The sequence below is a fragment of the Oryctolagus cuniculus genome, chromosome 1, assembly GCF_051225735.1.
Source record: "Oryctolagus cuniculus isolate XC-2025 breed Fujian yellow rabbit chromosome 1, ASM5122573v1, whole genome shotgun sequence".
NCBI classification, from domain to species: domain Eukaryota; kingdom Metazoa; phylum Chordata; class Mammalia; order Lagomorpha; family Leporidae; genus Oryctolagus; species Oryctolagus cuniculus.
This window is the reverse complement of record NC_142867.1, coordinates 203,571,234-203,595,948: the sequence shown is the minus strand read 5'-3', so window position 1 is coordinate 203,595,948 and position 24,715 is coordinate 203,571,234. Positions and strand designations below refer to the sequence as shown.

The window sequence follows — 24,715 nt, the reverse complement described above, 5'->3', positions numbered from 1 at the left end:
GTGAGATTTTAGGAATAAGGTTAAATTGAAGTGAACAAATCAAATTTATCATGTATAAAAAATGTACAGCACTTATTCTAGAAGGATTCACTGGTAACTATAATATGAGGGTACTTCAAAAAATTCATGGAAAAACGGACTTGAAAAATAACTTTATTTTGGTGCAGGACATTTTGAAAACCATGCATAAAAATGTAAAGTGCATGTTATGAAACAACTCTGAATAGATTTCAAAATTTTTTTCAAGCAAAAGAAAATTTATTTAAATTTTTTAAAATGTTAATTATACTTATTTATGGGATCCAATGTGATACTTGGATACAGGTATTCAATGGATATTGATCAGATTAGCATTTCCATCTCTACAGACTATTTTTTGATTGCTATTCAAAAATTGCATGTATCTTGGGGCCAGCGCCGTGGCTCACTTGGTTAATCCTCTGCCTGCCGCGCTGGCATCCCATATGGACGCTGGGTTCTAGTCCTGGTTGCCCCTCTTCCAGTCCAGCTCTCTGCTGTGGCCCAGGAGGGCAGTGGAGGATGGCCCAAGTGCTTGGGCCTTGCATCCACATGGGAGACCAGGAGGAAGCAGCTGGCTCCTGGCTTCAGATTGGCACAGCGCGCCAGCCTTAGCAGCCATTTGGGGGGTGAACCAACAGAAGGAAGACCTTTCTCTCTGTCTCTGTCTCTCACTGTCTAACTCTGCCTGTCAAATTAAAAAAATAATTTCATGTATCTTAGGTACAGTGTAACATTTCAACAAAGGTACACAGTGTGTACTGATCAAATCAAAACAAAGCAACTAATGTTTCTGTCTCTTCATCATCCTTCTAAGCTTAGAGACTTTAAGCTATTTTCCTCTATCCATCCACAAAACACATACTAGGTCATTGTGAACTACAATCATCTCTTGTAGGACACTAGAATGTATTGCTGTTATCTAACTGTGACAAATTTATTTTTTAAATCCCATTTTCCACAAACTTTTTAAGTATTTTTTTTAAAGATTTTACTTATTTATTTGAGAGGCATAGTTACAGACACAGAGAGGGAGAGACAAAAAGAAAGGTCTTCCATCCGTTGGTTCACTCCCCAAATGGCTGCCGTGGCCAGAGCTGGGCTGATCCGAAGCCAGGAGCCAAGAGCTTCTTCTGGGTCTCCCACGCAGATGCAGGGGCCCATGTTCCATTTTGAGCCATGTTCCACTGATTTCCCAGGCTATAGCAGAGAGAGCAGGATTGGAAAAGGATTAGCTAGGACACAAACAGTGCTCATATGGGATGCTGCCACTGCAAATGGAGGCTTAGCCTAGTACGCCACAGTGCCAGCCCCTGAAGTATTCTTGTATTAACAAATTGTGGTTACACTGTGCCATTGGCCCATTCAAGAACTACCTCTTTTATTTCTTGCTTCAAAAAAGATATGGGAAAGCAAAATAATACTAATAATAGTAAAAAATTCCAGGCTATATTATCAAGATATTATCTCAAATATAATGGAGATCAAGTCATCCAAAGACTCATTAAATTATAATTCTCATAAAAATAACTTACCCTTTCAAAAAATTAGATTAATTAAAAAACTCTGGTTTATTTTGGATTTGACTTCTAGGATACTGACAATGCAAATTTGGGGACTTATCTTTTTTGTTATCACTTCGGTACAAGGCAATTCATAATCATGGGTGTGGATTGATTACTGAACAAATCATCTCAATTTCTGCTCTCTCTTCCTTTTGTTGTTTCTGATGTTGTCCAGAGCTAGAATCAAATATTTTCATCAACCGAAAAGAAAGTCCAATCTTTCAAGACCAAAAAGAGCTGCAGAAGAAAATCTCTGTTGCCAGAATTATTTTAATCATGCTTGAGTACTTGGCTGAAGTCCTTGCCAGCCTATTTACTTAAATTAACGCCACAGGTACGGTTCCCTCAAGATGAACTCTAAGTGGAGTTGACTCCTGATTCAAAGAGGGAAAATGTCCATCTCATGAAATTATGGAACCATTAAGTCTTTCAGAGGCCCCCTCAAAATAAAACCAAATTTCTTCTTAAATTGAAAGTGTATGTCTCAGTCTAAGAATTTGCTTGCATATTGAGCTAACTGGCATTAAGTATAAACAATTCTCCAGTGATCATTGCTACTAAAGTATTTTATCTTCTCTGAAGAACAGCTGAGACCTTTATGAAACTTCACCTAGATCCATTATCATTTTCCATGCCCTGCTCATAAATTTTCCTTTTCTGAATTCAGTACCTGTACCCACATCTATCCAATGATCTGAGAGAATTGGGAGTTATCCAGCAATCCTCAACCCTCCGCGCTCTGCCCACAGCCAGACCATTCCCAACACCTGGGTGAATTTTATATCCTGAACGCATGTATTAACTCTATTCCCTCCTCAATCCCTGCTGGTGCAATGGTAGTGTAGGTCCGCACATTTCTCTCTGGGTTTTTACAACAGCATACTAAGAGCTTTCTCTGCCTGTGGTCGTGGTCTCCAATCTAAATCTGATCGTGTAATTTTGTTTCACTAGCTCTTCATCATCTACAGTAAAAAATAAACAAAAACAGACTCAAGCACTTGGGCCTAAAATCCATAGCCTCCCATGATCTGGCATTTACTAGCCTCAGGTGAATCTCCCACCTGTTGCTCACTGCCTCACCCTTCATGTGGCAGCGTGGTGTCTCAACGCTGGCCCTGTTGCTCAGCTGACATTGTCTGTCAGATCCTTGTTTGCTGTGGAGGGCTGTCCTGTTTGTCATAGGAATGTTCAGCAGCATCCCTGACCCCTACCCACTAGATGCCAGCGGTACTTCCTTCCCTCTGTTGTGCTAACCAAGAACAAACAAAGAACAACATAGAACAAATCTAACATTGCTAACTGTCCTCCCCGGGAGTCAAAATTGGCCCCTGGTTGACCAATAGCATGAAGGGTCAGTCGTAAACACTTGGCACACACTAGGCTATGCAGCACTTCTGTTCTTTATTTTGCTGTTTGTTCCTGGAATGCCTTTCTCTCTTTTGCTTAATGAGAGGGGAAGAGGAAAAGATGCTGTCCTTCTGTCCGCTACCTTTTGTGTTTCTTCTGGAAGGGAAAGACTAGTAGTCTGATTTGCCAAGTCCCAGGATGCTCACTGGACCATGGGTGGCGACACTTGTTTGAAGCCACACATGTGGTACAACATACCCTTTTTTGTTTTCAGTTATCCAATTAATATAGAAATCTATGCTTACAAAAATCCAAACAATACACAGCACAGAATTGAAAATGAGTTTCAAGAGTTAAAGCATTATGACTAATTTTTTGGATATATATGTGTGTGTGTGTGTGTGTGTGTGTGTGTGGTGTGTGTGTGTGTGTGTGTACTTTTTTTGTTCCCCCAACTTCATCACCACCAGACATCCTCTCTCTTTGTGGTCGTGGCCCCCTGGGGCTCCAAGTTTGTGTGTAGGAGACTGAAGTTATGTTGTCTCAGAGAAACAGGGGAAATTATTAATTTTCATGATGGAGCAGGTGATTCACATTTCAGGCCTACCTAGCTCAAAGAAATTTCAACAGAGTTTACAAAAATAAGCCAGTTCCTTCTTCCAAATATTTACAGTTCTTTCCCCTTCCCCCCTATACAAATCCATAACCCATGCTAGTAGAGCTGTTATTAGGAGAGAAACACTTACCATTTTTAAACTAAGTTTATTTGAAAGCCAAAGCAACAGAGAAAGGGAGGGAGGAAGGGAGAGAGAGGGAGAGAGAGCAAGAGACAGAGAGCGAGCTTTCATTTGTTGGTTCATTCCTCCCAATTGGCTGCAACAGTCAGGTCTGGACCAGGTTGAAGCCAGGGGCCCACAATTCCATCCTGGTCTCCCACGTGGGTGGCAGGGGCCAACCACTTTGCCCATCCTCTGCTGCCTTCCCAAGTACATTGGCAGGAAGTTGGATCAGAAGCAGAGCAGCCAGGACTCTAAACTGCAACACCACATGAGCTGCCGGCTCTGCAAGCATCCCTGAATATGCTGTGCCTCAACGCTTGCTCAAGACTTTTGTTGTTTTGTGACGTATGATATTTCCCAACATCAGTCAATAGAGGAGCTGCGGACATTCTGCTTCCCGAAGTCAATGGTGAGTCCTGAGAGATGTGAATTTTTTTTCCTCCCACTGGCTACCCCCTCACCACCCCACCCCCACCCCAACCCCAAGATGAGTCTGACGTGCAGTTGGGCAGCAAAGCCAGTGACCACCAAACTGTAAATTTAAATGTTATATGATGTACCCTGGTACCCAGCCTTTTGACAGCTGTGCCGCTTCACATTCCTGTGGACGCAGTATGTCTTCTCTACACTTTAAAAAGCCCAAGTTACAGAAACCGTTATATGATCTGTCTATGCCTGTGTCCTAAATATGAATCAGCCCTTCCAGGTAAAGAGGAAGTACCTGCAAAGGTTCTTAAAATCACGAAAACATGCTTGATGATGGTGAAATGTGATTTTCTTCATGAAGAGTTCTAGCCAGGGAAACAAAGGGTGAGAGGAATCTTTTCCACAGAGATTTAATTCTCGAGACCTCATCCTTTGAAAGAGGAATTTAAAAATAGCCCTGTCCTGTCATTCTGTTTATTATTCTGTTGAAGCCTTCCTCACCACTTCAGCTGCCAGGGGAGGCCCCTAAGGATGGTGGTTACTAGTAGAAGACACAAGGATGACAGAGTAAACTGTAAAAATCCTTTGCGAACATTAATTGAGACAAACCTGAATATGAAATTGTGCTATGATTACAACTATAAAAATTCTGTCTGCATATGGACAGGGACTGAAAGGGAGCATGAAAAAATGTAAACAGTTTGGTTTGTGGGATGGCAGAATTTTGGGTGGATTTTTCTTTATTTTATTTTGAGTTTTGTTAATGTTTTTGTAATGTTTTGTAATAAACAATACTATAAAAGAAGCAGCTGAACCTGCTGACTAATTATTGTTAGAAAGAGCAGCTTAGCATCAACTCTATCTGAGCTAAATTTGCTGCTTTGGGCAGATGCTCTCCAACATTTAGGTTGGTAACATTAGATAACCTTAACTGAGAAGTCAACTCCTTGTGGTCCACAGTAGCTAACTTCCTGTGCCTGACAGACGAGGTATTAGTTCAACGGGGCCATAACAAGGGTGTTTGGTTTTGTTATTTATATTTTATTTTTTAGAACAGTCGAAACTGTAGATTGATTACACCTGCCCTAAGAAAGGACTGGGCCCAAATCACCTTCTGCAATAGTGTGAAAAGCTCAAGGGCCCGTCTGAGCACGTGAATGAATTCAACCCCACCTTCAGGGAAATACTGGTACCACCTGCAGGAACCCCTGCTGCTTAGCTTTGTGCAGAAATGGAATGGGAAGCATACAAGTCAGGTTCTTTAGAATTTGACAAAACAATGTCAGCCTCACTTCCTGTACATCTGGTGTGTAAACCATGGGGAGATTCAACAGCAAGGACTCCTGGCATTTCAAGCACTTGTCAGCGAATTCAATCATGACTTGTAACTACACATTATCAAAGGCTCACCTAAGACATAGATTATTGGAGAGTCAATGTAATGGACAGGCGGTCTCTTCAATCCTCTTCTCTAATCTCTGTCCTAATAATTTGTCCTTGTCTCAGGAAGCAACATATCTGGGCTGCCTTACTTCTGTTCTTGATAGAGATGATGTCACTGAGTTAAAAATGTTGCATTATTCCCTTAGCCTTTGTGAGAATTAATCCAATAACTGTCCATTGGAACAATGTTTTGCATATTTTTGAAATATCATGGCTGAGGATGTTGTGCCTTATGCCACCTAAAATGTATTACCAAGAAAACTGCATGACAAATTCCTTCTGGATTTAGGACATCAGCTTTGCTTGTAACACAGGCAAGCCATGTGTTTCTCTTTGTGCCTTAGCTACCGGGAAACTCCTATTTAACTCTCCCTGGTACTGTGTCACTGGCAGATTCATATTGATATGCTCAGGTAGCAGAGTTGGGCACAAGGAGGAAGGTACCATTTGGTGCTCCTTCAGTTACTGGGCCTATTATGGCTTGGTAGGTATAATGCTGTCAACTGGAATGATCTCTTTAGAAAATTTTATCCAAGACTTTGTTGTTCCTGAAGTGCTAGATTTCCCTAAAGGAAAAGATTCATTTCATTTTCTATAAATATAGAAATTAATTACTCATCTTTATAACTATTCATTAAAACTCAAAATTAGATAAGAATGTTCCTTATAGTTTTTTTTTTAAGTCTTGAAGAGATCCATTTTATTACAGCATCTACAGCTCCACTATTTAAGGAATTCATGACATAAGGTGCTGAATTAAGCCAATACCTTGCCCAAATACTAAGAAGTAATTAGTGAAGGATGGTAGGTGAAGAAAGTCATGGTGATTTGTAGGTAGAAGGACAAGTGTGAGCAACTGAGTAGAATTGTTTTTGTAGCACTCACCTCTGCAAACAGTGGGAACATATTCATTCACTGGTTGGGAAGGGAACTTATTCACTCATTCATTCTTCTAGGCTTTCAATATGTGAGTTTAATATCTTCCAAGGACCATTTTAGGTAGCAAGGATACATCAGGAAACTGAACAGACAGAATTTACATCCTAGTTGGGGGAGACAGTCAATAATAAATAAATTTTAAAAATATGGTATGACAGTTGGTGTTCGGTGCAATGGAGAAAAGTCAAGTAGGTAAGGGAGAGAGAGGATGCACTGGGTGTGGGGGTGGAATTTGCTATTTTAAACAGTATGATCAGGTGGCATCTGAGCAGGAATCGGAAGGAGAGAGCTATGTGAGCCTCTCTGGGAAGAGTTTCCATGTGGAGGAAACAGTTTGTGCAAAAACCCCAAAGCAGGTGTGTGCTTGCTGTGTTTGAGGACCGCGAGGAGACGGGTGTGGCAGGAATGGAGGAGGGGAGGAGAGCAGAGGGAGACAGTTAGATGGCCTCCAAGCTCCATTCCTTTTGGTTTCTGTGCGTTTTTTTTCCAAGGGACTGAAGCACTCCATGTACTTATTCATCATCATGAGTATGTTTTCTTGTATTGTTTTACGATTTCATGGGCCTATGACTTCCTCCTAAATTAGACTGTAAACCCTTTGAGGCCTGGGACATGTTTTATCTTCTTTGTAGTCCCTGAGGCACTTGGCACAAGATTTTGTATATAACAAGTACTCAAAAAAATACTTGCTGGTTGAATAATTTTGCTTCCAAGGCATCCGTCCTTTTCCAAAGCATAAACACTTCTGGGATGGGAAACTCATACCCAGCTTAACTCTTCAGTGTGGCAGAATTTACAAAATCACTTTCATCCTCGAAGTTCTGAGTGACCACAGTGTGGAAGGTCATTAATTGAAAAGAAAATTTACCTATGGCACATTTTTGCCTGTGGCCTACTGTTGCGTATAAAGTGTACCTGTAGGGGCAGGTATTTGGCCTAATGGTTAAGACGCTGGTTAAGACACCTGCGTCCCACATCAGAGTGCCTGGATTCAATACTCAGCTCTAGCTCTTGACTTCAGCTTCCTGTTAATGCAGATGCTGGAAGGCAGCAGTGATGGCTCAAATAATTGAGCCCCTACCACCCACGTGGGAAACCCCAGTGGAATTCCTGGCTCCTAGCTGTAGCAATCATTTGGGGAGTCAACCAGCGGGAGGAAGCTGTCTGCCTATTTCCCTGTCTCTGTCTCTCTCTCTGCCTCTCAAATAATGTTTTTTAAAAAGAAAAAAATGTAGCCTACCCATCAGATATGAACATTGGAGTGTTAAGAACACAGATTACTAAATGTCTGGATGTTATATTAGTAGCTTCCAAGAATTAAACTTTCAACATAGTTACTTTGCTTTCAAAGAGTACCTCCAATAGTGGGAATCTCATTAATGTTTGTCTGTTACAACTATAGACTAAACAGAAAACTAGTAGCAGAGGTTCAGTGAGTTCCTTGTCACAGAAAGTATTAAGTTAGAGGGTTAATAATGAGTCTCCATCCAGCCTTCTAATGATGTATCCATCCAAAAAACATTTGTTGAACACATACAGTCGACTGAATACTGTGAGGGGTTCTATAACAGATATGAGCCTTAGAAGCTCACAGTTGAGTAGAACGATCTACTAAACTGCACTATGCTAAATCATGTGTAGTGGCCAGACCTGGTTCCATGATGTCAGGGAGGAAAAGGCAGCTTATTTATTGGCAAAATGGGAGGGCTTCCTGAGACAGGTGCCTTGTGAACTGTCAACACTTTCTTGTGATTCTACCATAACCCCCAGCAAGGCAGTTTTCTTTCTTCTGAGGTTTCCCGACACCATCTGCTCTTTGATTCTGATTACAGAAGTACTCTGCTTGTTACAATTATCTGTTTATTGTATGTACTCTGTGTTTCACCTAGACTTTTCAAGAGCAGAGATTGTATCTTATGTGTCTCTGTATCTATCCAGTATCCAACACAGATCAAAATGTTCACAGACCCCAAATGAATGAATCTTAAAGAATAAGCTAGGGGCCTGCACTGTGGCATAGTAGCTTACGCCTCTGCCTGCAGTGATGGCATCCCATATGGGCACTGGTTTGAGCTCTGGCTGCTCCACTTCCGATCCAGCTCCCTGCTAATAGTCTGAGAAAGCAGTGGAAGATGGCCCAAGTTCTTGGGCCCCTGCACCCATGTGGGAGACCTAGAAGAAGCTCCTGGCTTCAGACTGGCCCAGCTCTGGCCATTGTGGCCATCTGGGGAATATACCAGCAGATGGAACATCTCTCAGCCTTTCCCTCTCTCTGTCTGTAACTCTGCCTCTCAAATAAATAAATCTTAAAAAAGAATAAGCTGAAAATTGCCAGGCCCAGGAGAAGAGAGTGGGTATTCAAGATGGAGGCATGAGCTTGTGAAAAGTTGTGGATTCATCTAAGGGTCCAGTGTATTAGGAAGGCGGTGAGTGATTTTGGAAGAAAGACATAGGACATTCAAGGGGAGGGATGGGAGATGACTTAGGAATGGAGGAGGACATTTGGATGGGTCCGCTGGAAGCAGCCATGTGCTACGACTGGACTTGTCAGAATGTACACACACTTGAAGAAGACCAAGCAATTAGAACTCTGGCTCCCCGAGCCCCAGCTCTATCCCCAAGGCTTGGGCCTCACTCCACCCTTCACTCTGTCTTGGGGTCTCACCCCACCTTTAGCTCCACTCATCCCATTTATCATCATGTTTGCTTGCTTTTGAAGTTTTGCAAAATGACTATGCTCTGTCTGTATCTTATTTCAGGCCAAAGGTGATAAGCCTTAGTTCTTTATTGAAATAACTCATTCTATCTACTTTCCAAATTATTCTATGAGAAATTAAACCATGTTTTTTCAATCACCCACTTTTCCTAGTGACGGACTTTATCACCATCTATCTAGTTTTCTGAGCCAGAAATCTGTACTTTCTTCTTATTCCTCCTTTTCCCTTAGTGCTTGCTTTCAGTCAATACTAAGTCTCCCTGTGCTATTGCCTAAATCAATTTTGTTCTATTATCTTGTCTTTATTAACACTGCCCAAGTTCATGTTGCTTTTATCTCTTATATTATTGCAATAGCTACTAACTGTACTTGTTCTCTTTTCCTCCTCCTCTTTCTTTCTCCCTCTCCATCTCTCTCTCTCGATACATATATATCCAGCAATTGTAATGATACTTCTTTTATTAAAATTTAAAAACTGTAAAATATAAATAAATATGTAAATAATATATTTATAATTTTAAAGTGTACATTTCAGTGCATTGAGTACATTCATGTTGCAGTCATCACCACTATTAGTTTCCAGAATATTTCTCATCATCCCTAGCTGAAACTCCAAACCCATGAAACAATAACTTCCTGTTTCTTTTTTACCAGCCTGACAACCCCACTTTCTGTCCTTGTGAATTTGACTACTGTAAATATCTCATCTAACTGAAATCATACAGAATTTGTTCTTTTGTGACTGGCTTGCGTCACTTAATATAATGTCCGCTGTCAGAATTTCCTTCCGTTTAAAGACTAAATACTATCCTGTTGCATGCAGCACCACATTTGCTTACCCATTCACTCATCAGTGGAGCTGCAGAAATATTTCTTAAATATTTTCACTCTCAGAACTTGACAGTGATTTGTCCCCATCGCTCTCAGGATAAAGCTAAAAGTTTTTACTATGATTTGCAAGGCCTCCAGGCAATGCTTGGCCTTCATTCTGTCTAGGCCCCTCTGAACCTCTCCTGAGCCAGCCACCCTCTCTTTCACGTCTGGATCTCTGCCCGAGCTTCCTCCCTGCCTTATGGTGTCGCTCTCCAGGATAAGCCTCCCTTGAACGTCAGACTCAGCTCAGGACATCACTTTCTCCAGGAAGTCTCCCCCTATCAAACCCATTCTGGTTTGGGAGTTCCCCTGTTTTGTGTTGTTTAGAATCTCCTAAACTTCTTTCTACTGATGCATTTGTCACACTCAGCATGAAGATGATATCTCATTTACCATTTCATTCCCAGAGCTTGGCACATTTTTGATATGCAGTACAGTTTTGTCAAGTGAATGACTGTACAGTGGAGCAGACAAGTATGTGGGGTCATGGAGGCGATGAACATTGAGGCACAGGCCCACAACACATGTGAAGAGGCAATCCTTGCTGTCCACTGGACACTGATCCTTTACTCCCATGAAACCAGGGGCTTAGACACCAGGTGCACAAAGTTGAACTACCTGCGATGCTAGGAGCTTGTTCTTCAAGGCTCTGCTAGGTGTTGATGCTTTCAGCACAGTTTCCATCTTTTTCTCTCCTGGTAAATGATGCCTCACGCCCTTCCTGCCTCTGTTCTCCACCAATTCTTCTCATCCTCCCCCTACTCTGAACTTGGAGATAAATTTATATGTTTAGGTCACTTAAACAAAAATGAGCCTTTATTCTATGAAGTAGAAGTGTTTAGTTTGTAAAGGGATCAATGGGCTATTTTGGATCAGATAACTGTGTTTTCTTTAGCCATTTAAAATGGTCTATTTTCATTTTTTAAGCCATTGCCTTGTGAAAGGACCTAAGAATATCCCCAACTTAGTGTTAGATCCCGTAATTACGTTTTCCCATTTTGAAAGCAGTTATGCAGGCCTTACAATAGAGTCAACGCAGCTAAAAATAAACTCCAGGCAGTTCATATTAACTTGGTAATAATAACAGGCAACAAGGAGGCTTGGTGTCCAAATATGATGAAAACAGGAAGTTCATTACACAAGCTGTTCTTGCCTGATAGATCTGAATTCTTAAAGCCTTAACTCAAAAATAATCCCTTCAGGTTATAAATAAAAGCAGGGAATTGTCCCTTCCTTGTGGCTTAATGGAGATGATAACATTGTAGCTAAATAAATCCACATAGTCACGGATAGACTGTAGCACCCAGGTGCCTGTTGCTTGCAGGAGGAAGGACTAAGTGTGGAGAGCCCTTTTCTGACAGGCAGGTGCTGGACACCTCTGCCCCAGTGCTGCCTCTTTGCTCATCGTGGACACAGGACAGGGTCAGAGGAGACTGCTTTACCAAGGCAGGGACTCAGAAAGCCTTCATGTATGGAAAGGATTTTCACTTTCTCCTGGAGACAAAATGGATGAACAGAACAACTCCAACTCTGAAGAGCCTGCTGAAGTTTGCTGAAGTTTGCAAATTGCAATCCTGGCTTTTTGGGGTTGTGGGACTGAGTCCAAAGTGAAGAGGTTAAACCCCTTTCCTTAAAGAATTCCTAATCTCTAATGAGTGTCCCTGATCCTAAGGTTCAGACTTTCTTGATTAAAACAAGGTGAGCATGAAGAATTAGAATAGCATGAACCCCAGCAGTTCACTTCCCGAAACCCAATCCCAGCCCTCCAGGGTGTCAAAGGGCTCTGGAGGTCGGGTGGGGAGGGAATCATATTCCTGCCATCCACCCCCTCCTTGGGAAACTTGTCACTGATCATTGCCAGGGCCACCTGCTGAGTCACCTGTCCCAAACAGACCTCATGTTTTCTTAATTTCTTGTAACAGCCTGAGACCAGGCTGGGCGGTTTCATCAGGGCTTGACTACAGGGTCAGGGTGGTGCAGAGAAGATGGGTCACACAGAAATGGCCATTGCAGAGAAAAATCAGGACAAAGGGATCTGGTTTGGTAGACACGGTTTTCTCTCCTAGCTGCTTCTGCAGGGTTTGCCTTGAACAAAGGAGTGTGGTTAAGGAACCCTCACCTTTTGACTGTCCCTCAACTTTCCCATATCTTATTCCACATGCGTGTGGGGTGCATGCCCCCTTTTTGGGAGTGTGAGCTTTGTTCCTTTCACCATAGAATGAGACCAGGCCTGTGGTCTAGACAGGAAGCTTGTGCCATTTTTTTTCTTTTAAAGATTTATTTATTTATTTGAAAGGCAGAATTGAGGGGGAGGAGGGAAGGAGGGAGGTGGGAGAGAGAAAGAGAAAGAGAGAAATTGATCTTCCATCTCCTGATCCTGTCCCAAATAGCTGCAATGGCCAGAGCTAGCCCAGCCAAAGTCAGGAGCTCAGAACTACATCCTGATTTCCCATGTAGGTGGCAGGGACCCAAGGGCTTGGGCCATCTTCTGCTACAGGGAGCTGGATCAGAAGTGGAGCAGCCAGGGCTTGAACCAGGGCTCACATGGGATGCCAGTGTGGCAGGTGGAGGCTTAACCCACTGTGCCCCAGTGTTGGTCCCTCTTGCCACTTTTGATGACAAATAACACCAGTCATGATAGTCACCAGGAGAGTCTTACATTCAAGAACAGCCTCAAATTTAGACTTTTATGTTTTAGCCAACTGGAGTTAAACATACAGCCACAGTTATACGGTAATCTAATTGAAAAAAGACATTCGCACAGGTCTTGAAACTTAGATTTTGTGATAAGTTCATAATAGTTTTTGGGTGCTGGAGGACAGTTATTTTGCACTATATCTATATTTGCTTATTGAGCGTAGACATTTAGGATCTATTCCAGTTTCTGCAATGCTGTTTTGCCATTTCTTCATTTTCTAAAATGTTACCATTCTCAGAAATCATAGTAGTCTGGTCGTAGACCATCTCTACCCCTGATGCTGCCCACTGTGAGGAGTGGTGGGAACTTCTGTAGCGAGAAGGAGGAAGAGTGAGTGTTCCGGAGGGTTCTGTAGAAGTATTCCTGGATGGTGGATGAATGCAGTGGTTCTTAAACTTGTGCATGCAGTGAGATCTAGGAAGCTCCTTAGAGATGGAACCTTTCTGTGCTGAAAATTGCTGGCCCAGACCCAAGATCTTGGCTCAGGGGCTTAAGAGTACTTTCTGAAAACAGATTGTAGAAGAAACAGTCAGGAGGCAAGTCAGAGTCCAAAAAGTCTCCTGTGGGAAATAGATGATGATTCTCTCTGGGTGCAGAGAACAGAGCACCCCAGGAGAGCACCCTAGGAGAGTGTCTGAATGAGCATGCCATGGTGGCAGTTACACGTCTGAACACAGGGGAGGGGGCGATTCTGGGGACTCTCACTGCAGGGGAGTGGGTTGACCTCAGGGCAGAGTGGACATGCCCCAGAGGGGTCAGAAATCTGAGCATGAAGCTGAGGGGGTAGCAGCTCTGTAGGGCCCAACACAGAAGAAGCCTGGCACTCACCATTCTCTCCAGTAACTGCACACACTTGAATACTCCCCATAGGCCACATAGCTCATATGTGCACAGGCAGACGGCGTTCTCATTATGATCTGGGTTACACTTTTTGTAAAATATTAGGGAATATTATGAATACTTAGGAGAGTATTAGTATACTTAAGGAGATATCCCAAGCTTTGGAGTAAGTTGTGTCGTACCAGCTTTTTTTTTTTTTTTTTGAAAATGCATTTTTTTAAACTTTTATTTAATAAATATAAATTTCCAAAGTACAGCTTATGGATTACAATGGCTTCCCCCCCATAACTTCCCTCCCACCCACAACCCTCCCCTTTCCCGCTCCCTCTCCCCTTCCATTCACATCAAGATTCATTTTCAATTCTCTTTATATACAGAAGATCAGTTTAGCATATATTAAGTAAAGATTTCAACAGTTTGCACCCACATAGAAACACAAAGTGAAAAATACTGTTTGAGTACTAGTTATAGCATTAAATCACAATGTACAGCACATTAAGGACAGAGATCCTACATGAGGAGTAAGTGCACAGTGACTCCTGTTGTTAACTTAACAAATTGACACTCTTGTTTATGGCATCAGTAATCACCCTAGGCTCTTGTCATGAGTTGCCAAAAATTCACGCAACATGGATTAAAGACTTAAATCTACGACCCAACACCATCAAATTATTAGAGAGCATTGGAGAAACCCTTCAAGATATAGGTACTGGCAAAGACTTCTTGGAAAATACCCCAGAAGCACAGGCAGTCAAAGCCAAAATTAACATTTGGGATTGCATCAAATTGAGAAGTTTCTGTACTGCAAAAGATACAGTCAGGAAAGTGAAGAGGCAACTGACAGAATGGGAAAAAAATTTGCTAACTATGCAACAGATAAAGTGTTGATAACCAGAATCTACAAAGAAATCAAGAAACTCCACAACATCAAAACAAACAACCCACTTAAGAGATGGGCCAAGGACCTCAATAGACATTTTTCAAAAGAGGAAATCCAAATGGCCAACAGACACATGAAAAAATGTTCAAGATCACTAGCAATCAAGGAAATGCAAATGAAAACCACAATGAGGTTTCACCTCACCCCGGTTAGAATGGCTCACATTCAGAAATCTACCAACAATAGATGCTGGAGAGGATGTGGGGAAAAAGGGACACTAACCCACTGTTGGTGGGAATGCAAACTGGTCAAGCCACTATGGAAGTCAGTCTGGAGATTCCTCAGAAACCTGAATATAACCCTACCATTCAACCTAGCCATCCCACTACTTGGAATTTACCCAAAGGAAATGAAATTGGCAAACAAACAAGCTGTCTGCACATTAATATTTATTGCAGCTCAATTCACAATAGCTAAGACCTGGAACCAACCCAAATGCCCATCAACAGTAGACTGGATAAAGAAATTATGGGACATGTACTTTATAGAATACTATACAGCAGTCAAAAACAATGAAACCCGGTCATTTGCAACAAGATGGAGGAATCCGGAAAACATCATGCTGAGTGAACTAAGCCAGTCCCAAAGGGACAAATATCATATGTTCTCCCTGATCGGCAACAACTAACTGAGCACCAAAGGGGAAACCTGTTGAAGTGAAATGGACACTATGAGAAACAGTGACTTGATCAGCTCTTGTCCTGACTGTTGATGTACAATGTAATACTTTATCCATTTTAGTATTTTTTTTTGTTCTAGTACTATGGGTTGAACTCTGTAATTAACACACAATTATTCTTAGGTGCTTAAATTTTAACTGAAAAGTGATCCCTGTTAGGAATTTGGAAAACATTATGCTGAGTGAAATAAGCGAGTCCCAAAGGGACAAATATCATATGTCCTCCCTGTTCAGTGACAACTAACCAAGCACCAAAAAGGAAACTTGTTAAAGTGAAATGAACACTGGGCTGGCGCCGCGGCTCAGTAGGCTAATCCTCCACCTTGCGGCACCGGCACACCGGGTTCTAGTCCTGGTTGCCCTTCTTCCAGGCCAGCTCTCTGCTGTGGCCAGGGAGTGCAGTGGAGGATGGCCCAAGTCCTTGGGCCCTGCACCCCATGGGAGACCAGGAGAAGCACCTGGCTCCTGCCTTCAGATCAGCGCGGTGCGCCAGCTGCGGCGGCCATTGGAGGGTGAACCAACGGCAAAGGAAGACCTTTCTCTCTGTCTCTCTCTCTCACTGTCCACTCTGCCTGTCAAAAAAAAAAAAAAAAAAAAAAAAGAGAGCGAAATGAACACTATGAGAAACGGTGACTTGATCAGCCCTTGCCCTGACTGTTGATGAACAACTTAATACGTTATCCCTCTTAGTATTTTTTTTTGTTTGTTCTACTTAATACTTTTGGTTGAATACTGTAATCCATACACAGTTATTGATTCAGTTAAGTTGAAACTTAACTGAAAAGTGATCGCTGTTAAATATAAGAGTGGGAATAAGAGAGGGAAGAGATGTGCAATTTGGGACATGCTCAAGCTGACTTGCCCCAAACAGTAGAGTTAGAAACATACCAGGGGATTCCAATTCAATCCCATCAAGGTGGCATGTACCAATGCCATCTCACTAGTCCAAGTGATCAATTTCTCTTCACAATTGATCATAATGATAGGACTAAGAGCCAAAGGGATCACATAAACAAGACTAGTGTCTGCAAATACTAACTGATAGAATAAAAAAGGGAGAGAACAATCCAACATGGGAAGTGAGATACACAGCAGACTCATAGAATGGCAGATGTCCTAAACAGCACTATGGCCTCAGAATCAGCCCTTAAGGCATGCAGATCTGGCTGAAAATCCCACGAGAGTATTTCAGGCATGGAAAGCCAAGACACTCTGGCAAAAAAAAAAAAAAAAAATGACCTTAATGAAAGCTCTCTGTGAGTGAGATCCCAGTGGAAAGAACAGGTCATCAAAGGAGGTACCTTTCTCTGAAGGGAGGAGAGAACTTCCACTCTAACTACTACCTTGTCTAAATATGATCAGAGTCAGTGAACTCAAAAGGCTTCCATAGCCTTGGCAACTCATGACAAGAGCCTAGGGTGATTACTGATGCCATAAACAAGAGTGTCAATTTGTTAAGTCAATAACAGGAGTCACTGTGCACTTACTCCTCATGTAGGATCTCTGTCCTTAATGTGCTGTACATTGTGATTTAATGCTATAACTAGTACTCAGTGTTTTTCACTTTGTGTTTCTATGTGGGTGCAAACTGTTGAAATCTTTACTTAATATATGCTAAACTGATCTTCTGTATATAAAGAGAATTGAAAATGAATCTTGATGTGAATGGAAGGGGAGAGGGAGCGGGAAAGGGGAGGGTTGTGGGTGGGAGGGAAGTTATGGGGGGGGAAGCCATTTCAATCCATAAGCTGTACTTTGGAAATTTATATTTATTAAATAAAAGTTAAAAAAATGAAGTGGAGCAGCCAGGACTCGAACCATCACCCATATGGGATGTGGGCACTGCAGGCAGCAGCTTTAACCGCTACACCACAATGCTGGCCCCATGTGTGCTGTTTTATACAAGTCACAGAAGGCCTTTATAATCAACCAATGACATTTGAACAGAGATTTGACAGAAGTGGGTAAGCTTAGGGGATGTCTGTGGGAAGAGTGTTCTCAGGGGAGGAAACTTGTGTGCATAGGCTTTGGACAGGAAGTTGCATAGCATTTTGAGGAATGCAAAATTGACCTCCATGAGTGGAGTGGAATGGACTAGAGAGACTGAAGGTAGATGAAGTAAAAAGCTAGCTATGGAAGATCACATAGGTTCTTAGACCATGATAAATACTTTGGTTTTCTCTCCAACTAGTGCGAAGGGAAGCCAGTGGAGGATTTTGAGCAAAGGAGTGATGTGTTCATTTTGATGGGATGACTGTGACTGCAGTAAGTGGAACACATTGGACTTGGTTCCCAAGAGGTAACTGAGATGTACTGAGGGCACAGTGGTAGTGGGTGAGGGAAGCAGGATAGAGGATAGGAAGGTGAAGATCAGAGGCTGATTACAAGCTTAATTGTAGCTTCAGCCTGATCCCATGGAAGAGCCTGGAGCATAAATTATGCTGTAAAATTTTTCCCACATTTTGCCCCTCTGCTGGTTGGTGGCTAAAGACTCTGGGGAAAGGGATGGTCAGTGTGAATTCAGGCATCAACAGGTGCAGTGGCTTCCTTTGATTGAGAGCATTTCTCACTGACATACTCATAGCATCTTGGGGAAGGACTCACCAACCAAATTGATGGACAGGATTCCAGGAGACCTGATTGAGGGTGCTAACAGCCTCTCTATATGGAATAAGGGTGGAAGTAGGGGCACCAGTTAGGAGGCATATCCTTCTGGAAAAATGAAGAAATGTGGGCCATGAAGAGTAGTCATGGAACATTTTAATTGACTGAGAAGAGCAAATAAGGGCTGATCCCTAGTTTATTTATTGATTGATTTTTAAAGATTTATTTATTTGAAAGGCAGAGTTACAGAGAGGCAGAGAGGCAGAGAGGCAGAGAGAGAGGGAGAGGGAGAGAGAGAGAGAGAGAGAGAGAGAGAGGTCTTTTATCCAGTGGTTCACTGCCCAGATGGCCGCAACGGCTGGAGCTGTGCTGATCCAAAGCCTGGAGTCAGGAGCTTTTCCAGGTCTCCCAAGTGGGTGCAGGGGCCCAAGGACTTGGGGCATCTTCTTCTTCTTCTTTGTTTTTTGGAAGGTTTTTATTTAATGAATACAAATTTCATATGCACAGCTTTTATGGACATAGTGTTTCTTCCTCCCATTCCTTCTCCCATCCCACTTCCCACTCCCTCTGCCATTCCATTTTCTATTAAGATTATTTTTTAATTGACTTTATATACAGAAGACCAACTCTATATTAAGTAGAGATTTTAACTATTTGTACCCACACAGACACACAAAGTATAAAATACAGTTTGAAGACAAGTTTTACTGTTAATTCTCATAGTACACCTCTTTAAGGACAGAGGTCCAACATGGGGAGCAAGTGCACGGTGACTCCTGTTGTTGATTTAACAATTGACACTCTTATTTATGATGTCAGTGATCACCTGAGGCCCTTGACATGAGCTGCCAAGGCTATAGAAGCCTTTTGAGTCCACAAACTCTGTTGTTTTTTAGACAGGGCAATATGCAAAGTGAAAGTTGTCTCCTCCCTTCAGAGAAAAGTACATCCTTCTTTGATGGCCCCTTCTTTTCATTGGGGTCTCACTCACAGAGATCTTTCATGCAGAACCATTTTTGCCACTATGTCTTTTGGTACGTTTTCTACTGTTTTCCCAGGCCATAGCAGAGAGCAGATTTGGAAGTGGAGCAGTGAGGATTCGAAGCGGCGCCATATGTGATGCTGGCAATTGCACGTGGTGGCTTTACCTGCTATGCCACAGTGCCAGTCCCTAGTTTGTTTGTTTATTGGTGCCAAATTGTTACACTATTGTTAGTCATAATTTATTATCAATAACTTAAATGAACAGATAGAAGGCATATTATTGGCTTTGAAGATGCTGTGACCTGGGGAAAATAGCTAATATATTGAATTATAGAAATTTGAGTTTCTCCTCCTCACAATCTGAAATTTAATAAGATGAATGCAAAATAAAGCAGAACATCCCATTTCACAGGTTGTGAGAGACCTCCTTTTGGCAATGAACAGAATTAATAATAATAATTATTTTTTTGACAGGCAGAGTGGGCAGTGAGAGAGAGAGAGACAGAGAGAAAGGTCTTCCTTTGCCGTTGGTTCACCCTCCAATGGCCGCCACAGCCTGTGCGTTGCGGCCGGCGCACTGCGCTGATCCAAAACCATTACCCAGGTGCTTCTCTTGGTCTCCCATGCAGGTGCAGGGCCCAAGCACTTGGGCCATCCTCCACTGCACTCCCGTGCCACAGCAGAGAGCTGGACTGGAAGAGGAGCAACCGGGACAGAATCTGGCACCCCAACCGAGACTAGAACCCTGTGTGCCAGTGCCGCAGGTGGAGGATTAGCCTAGTGAGCCGTGGCGCCAGCCAATAATTATTTTTTAAGGAAGACTGTTTTTCTTTGACCTTGTGGCATTGAATTAAGATTGCAGGTAGTAGAGGCATCTGCATAGGTCAGAATCCTGGTTCTTCTGCTTACTAACTGTATGATCTTTGGTGTATTTTTCAAAGTTAATTTCATTTTTCCTACCTGTAAGATGAGGGGGATACAATTCATCCAACTAATAGTATTGGGACTGTAGCAGTCAAGCTCAGGGGAGACTCATGGCTCCCTGTATTCTTTCCTGCTGGGATTTTGTGTTCAATTTTGGGTGTCCCAATTAAAGGAGTATCTGCACCTTGGGGAGACTCAATGCTGGAAGTGGTGAAGGCTGTAGAATGATGCCAAGAGGAGATTAGAAGGACTGGGCTAGAGAATATGATGCCTTCTTTTGGAGAAAGATCCAGAAGCTGAAATAAGGCTTTCCTACAAAATTGGAAGGACTATCCTGTGGAAGAATTAGACAGTCGCTTCTGCTCTAGAGACAGAACCAGGAGAAAAGGGTAGGAGTAAAAGAGGATGGGATGGCTGTGGAAGTACTTTTAACTCTGTGTGGGGAAGGATGGCAGGCAAGCTGTGCCTCTAAGGTACTATACGCTGCCAAGTCTCTTAAGTCTTCAGATCTCAGTTTCAAAATCTGAAATCAGGGTATGGACTAGAGATGGTCTAATGTGAAAGTGGCACTTGTTCTATTGAGTGCTGTCTTCCAAACTCTGACTTTCCCATCATTGGAAATGTTTAGGTAGAGATTATGAGATAGAGTAAGAATTGGTACTATTGCATTTGATTGGGATTTGGACAAAATGATACTAAAGATCTCTTCTGATTCTAAGATTCTAGGGAATTATGGATATATTTTAGATGGACATTCTATCCCCCTTTGCAACATTCCCTCCCTCTCTCCTTCCCTCCCTTCCTTCCTTCCAAGATTGATTTATTTGAAAGACTGGGTTACAGAGAGTCAGAGAGAGAGAGAGAGAGAGAGAGAGAGAGAGAGAGAGAGACTGACTGACTTCCATCTGCTGGTTCACTCCCAAATGACCACAATGGCCAGAGTTGAGCTGATCTGAAGCCAGGGGCCAGGAGCCTCCTCCGGGTCTCCCATGAGGGTGCAGGGGCCCAAGGACTTGAGCCACTTCTACTGCTTTTCTAGGCCATAGTAGAGAGCCAGATTGAAAGTGGAGCAGCCAGGACTCAAACCAGCACCCATATGGGATGCCAGCACTGCAGGCAGTGGCATTACCCACTATGCCACAGTGCCAGTTCCTATCCTTGCTTTCTTGATAAAGATATATTCTCTTAAACGGTTATGTAAGAACTTCTGTCACTCTCTAGCCGTTAGACTAAGGTGTGATTTCCACCCCTCTCCCATCTGCTGGGGCAAAAAGCCCACAATTGAGTGACCTCACGTGAGAACTCACACCATGGGTTCCCATGGTGCCCACCATGTCACAGGATTTTCTGATGCTAGTGTGTTATCATTGCTCCTACTGTGTCATGAGTGGAAAATGTGAAAAGTAGTCATAAGCTGCTGCCTTCAATTTACATGGCCCCAAGGTTTACATGGCCCCAAGGCTATTGATTGCCTGGTGTCTGTGCAAGGCTGAGATCTACAGGCTAGGGGTGGGTTCAGCACAAGGGAGAGGGTCTGAGTACAGCAGTGGCAGACTAGATGGCAGGCATGAGCAGCAGAGCTGTGGGACAAAGTCATTGGTGCCTGCAGCTGCCAGGCTGATTTCATGCTTTATTCAGAAAGTATTTACTGACTGCTTAACATGTGAGGACACTATGCTAGGCACTCTATCTCTGAGGACATCTAGGAGTGTTGCACATGGCCCCTTTCTGGCCAGGAGTTTCTAGTGGGAAGACAATTACAAGCTCAAAGCAAACACTTTCTATGGTGCTTATATTAGGATTCTCTAGGGAAATAGAACCAACAGGTCATAATTTGTAGTATAAATGGTCTTTATTATAAGGAACTGGCTCATGCAGTTATGGAGGCTGAGATAGCCTACAATCTATCTTTAAATTGGAGACTGAGGACAACCAGTGGTATAGCTGAAAGCCCTAAGAAGCTGTGGTATAGAGTCCAATGTGAGTCTGCAGGCTTGTAATGCAGGAGTAGGGAAGGCAGGTGTAGATGAATGTCCCAACTCATGCAGTCAAGCAGAGAGACAGAGAAGGAATTCAGTGCTCCTCGGCATTTTTTATTCGATTTAGGCCCTCAATGGATGGGTGATGCCCACTCACATGGCAGAGGGACATCTGCTTCCCTCAGTTCGCCAATTAAATTGTCAGTACTATCGTCTGAAGATACCCTTGTAGACACACCCAGAAATGCTGCTTAACTCAGTATTTGGGTATGCCATTTGCCCAGGCTAGTTAATACCTAAAATCAATCACAGTGTTTCACAGTTTGCCATGTGCCTTCAGACAAATCATTCTCCTCTTAAGAACTGTTGTTGAAGTTGACCCAACTTCAGTGCCCTTTCCACAATACCACACTAACATGCCCAAGGAAAGTTCAAACCAATATAGAGACCATAGATATACCAAAAGAATTACACGGATAAGTTATGTTGTAGGAATGCAGATCACTGCGGTGGGCTACAGAAGGGAGGGAGGATGTGGTGGCCTGTTAGGGTTTAATGGTGGTGACCAAGAGAAGTCATTCCAGACAAAGCAAATGATTTATCAAAGATGGAAGTTAAGAAAACACAAATCAAAAGAGATGTTCATGGGACTACCATGATATACTACTCTATCATTGGTGCTCTGCATAACTCCTTGGATGTTTCTCACATAGTTTCTGATACAAATGACATCCCAGGGGTTATGCAGTACACAGACTGCACAGTGGTGTAGGGGAAGCTTTGTTATATTAATGGGACTGAGTTAGAAAAATGTTTAATGGATAACTGAGATAGAAACCAAGAAGTATGAGTAAGGGACTAAAAATAGAGAGAGAGAAGATATAGAGTAAGGATTCTCAATTTCAATTTCTGGTCAATAAATGATTCTTAGCCAGGAAAGAGTTATAATAAAAACAATATTTTGGAATAATTGATCAGGATCTGTATAGAAAATAATTGAAAGAGGAGAGATTGGAGACAGGAGACCAGATCATATTTTGTCACTAAACATGAGGTGGAGTTTGTTATATAAACATGTGGTAAATAGGGTCTGAGTAATGGTGTGGCAGTGGGAAGACAAAGAAAAGGATGAATATGGAAGACTTCCTTTCATCAATTCCATAAATGTTCTTTGAGTATTTAGAAAATACAGGCAATGTTCTATACGCCAGTGATTTAATAGTGAGTCTACTAGGCATGGTTTTGCCATTCTAGAGTTTATAGATCTTTAAGGGAGTCAGACATTTATCAAATAAACACATATGATAAACCTATGAAGGGAAATTATAGAATGATAGGAGAATGTGTATCGGGATGGAATTTGATCTAGTTGGGGCAGACAGAGATCAAGGCTGCTGTCCCTGGGGAAAAAAAAGACAACAAACATTTGAATTGAGAATGAGAGAGTGAATAGGAGTAAACTATGCAAAGGAAATAAAGGAACGGGAAAAATAGGGTTAACCTGCAATGAAGTGGCCCAAGGAAGAAAGTTATCAATACAATAAGAAAACCAGAAATGTAAACACTTAATGTAGTTATTAAAAATTATGACATCCTGTATACTTCCCTGAATTAAATACCAGTTGTTATCTACCAGGAAGGGAATGACTCTGGACTACAGTGTGGTGTCACTCTAAGGTAGTTGCTTTGAGAGTATGATACTTGTTTAGGATGGATACAGACCATGCATAAGGCCAGTTCTAGCCAAAAGGCTGGATACTCCCCACCCTGCATTTGTTACTCACAAGCTGAGACAATACACGTAGGTTGCAGCTTTTTCTAGCAAATATTGTGGTTCTGAATCAGATTCTGTAAGGCCTAAATATTTGTAAATAAATTTGTAAATAAATAGACCAATAAACTAAAATTAAAATGCTTTTCCCCTACTGACAAATGAGTGACTTACTTCTATATCTGAGTTAGCACAGTTTGTTTCTGTGACTGACGTACAACAAACTACCATTCTCATTCTAACATCTCTGAAATTCAGTAACGCTTGTCTCAGCCTTGACTAAGCACATTAAGTATGAGTTCTTCTGCAGAAACTTTTCATCCATTTGCAGGTATGCTCAGAAACTTCAATTCTGAAGGATGGTAGCAGTCTCGATTTGTGCCAGCTGCTGTCAGAAATCATGGGCACATTGATTATTTTTGGATGTAAAACCCACTTGAGGCTGGCACCAAGGACTTAATGTACTTCAAGACAAAACATTTAAGTGAAAGTCAATTGTGTTCCCTTCTTTGGGAAGCCTTTTGGGAAAGCAGAGCTCAGATGGCTTCATCCAGACAAGATTAAATTCCATGGTGCTCGAAAGACAAAACAGAAAAATACAAGTCCATGAATTGGATAATTTTTTCAGTTTATGGTTACTTGAAAACACAAGACATCTTCATCATTCCTCTCTCTCTCTATATATATATACACAGCAGTGGTGGTATGAAGAATTACTCTTCAACAGTTGTTTTATGTGGTTTTGCACTGTTGAGTTAGCACTCCCCCATAGAAAGGTAAGGAGCTCCTGTTCTTGTAGTGTTGCCTGATTTATCCCATCCAGTCCTCACAGTTTCTTTTGAAATGCTTCTCCTTCCTCCTAGGATCTGAGGCAGACAATTCATATGGGTGGTGTAATCACTTCTCCAACCTAAGTACCAGGGATTCATTGAAGTATAAGGGGAATCAAGCTCTGTTTTTGTCAGAAGTCAGTGCAGGGCCAGAACGTTAGGAAAAGTTTGCATTTGTATAACAAATATCCAGGGAAGTACCACCTGAGCAGCAACAACATTTATTAACCTTAAAATACTGAGGTATAATTTATATGCAGTGAAATGCTCAGCTCTTTCAGTTCCATTAGTTTTTAAAATGCTTACTTATTTTTATTTATTTGAAAAGCAGAGATAGAGAGAGAGAGGAGAGAGAGAGAG

At 42.1% G+C, this 24,715-nt stretch overlaps 1 long non-coding RNA gene across 10 annotated transcripts in view; it reads left to right on the top strand.

The window, feature by feature from the left end:
- The first annotated feature begins 3,688 nt into the window (after positions 1–3,688).
- LOC149128827 (uncharacterized) overlaps positions 3,689–24,715 on the top strand; it is a 328,324-nt gene continuing 307,297 nt past the window's right edge. For 2 of the 10 annotated variants that reach the window (XR_016211132.1, XR_016211131.1), the window contains exon 1: positions 3,690–4,118. This is a non-coding gene — a long non-coding RNA (uncharacterized LOC149128827). Of the gene's footprint in view, positions 4,119–24,715 lie in introns of all 10 variants that reach the window. The other 8 variants (XR_016211149.1, XR_016211138.1, XR_016211152.1 and 5 more) reach the window with 7 other exon arrangements.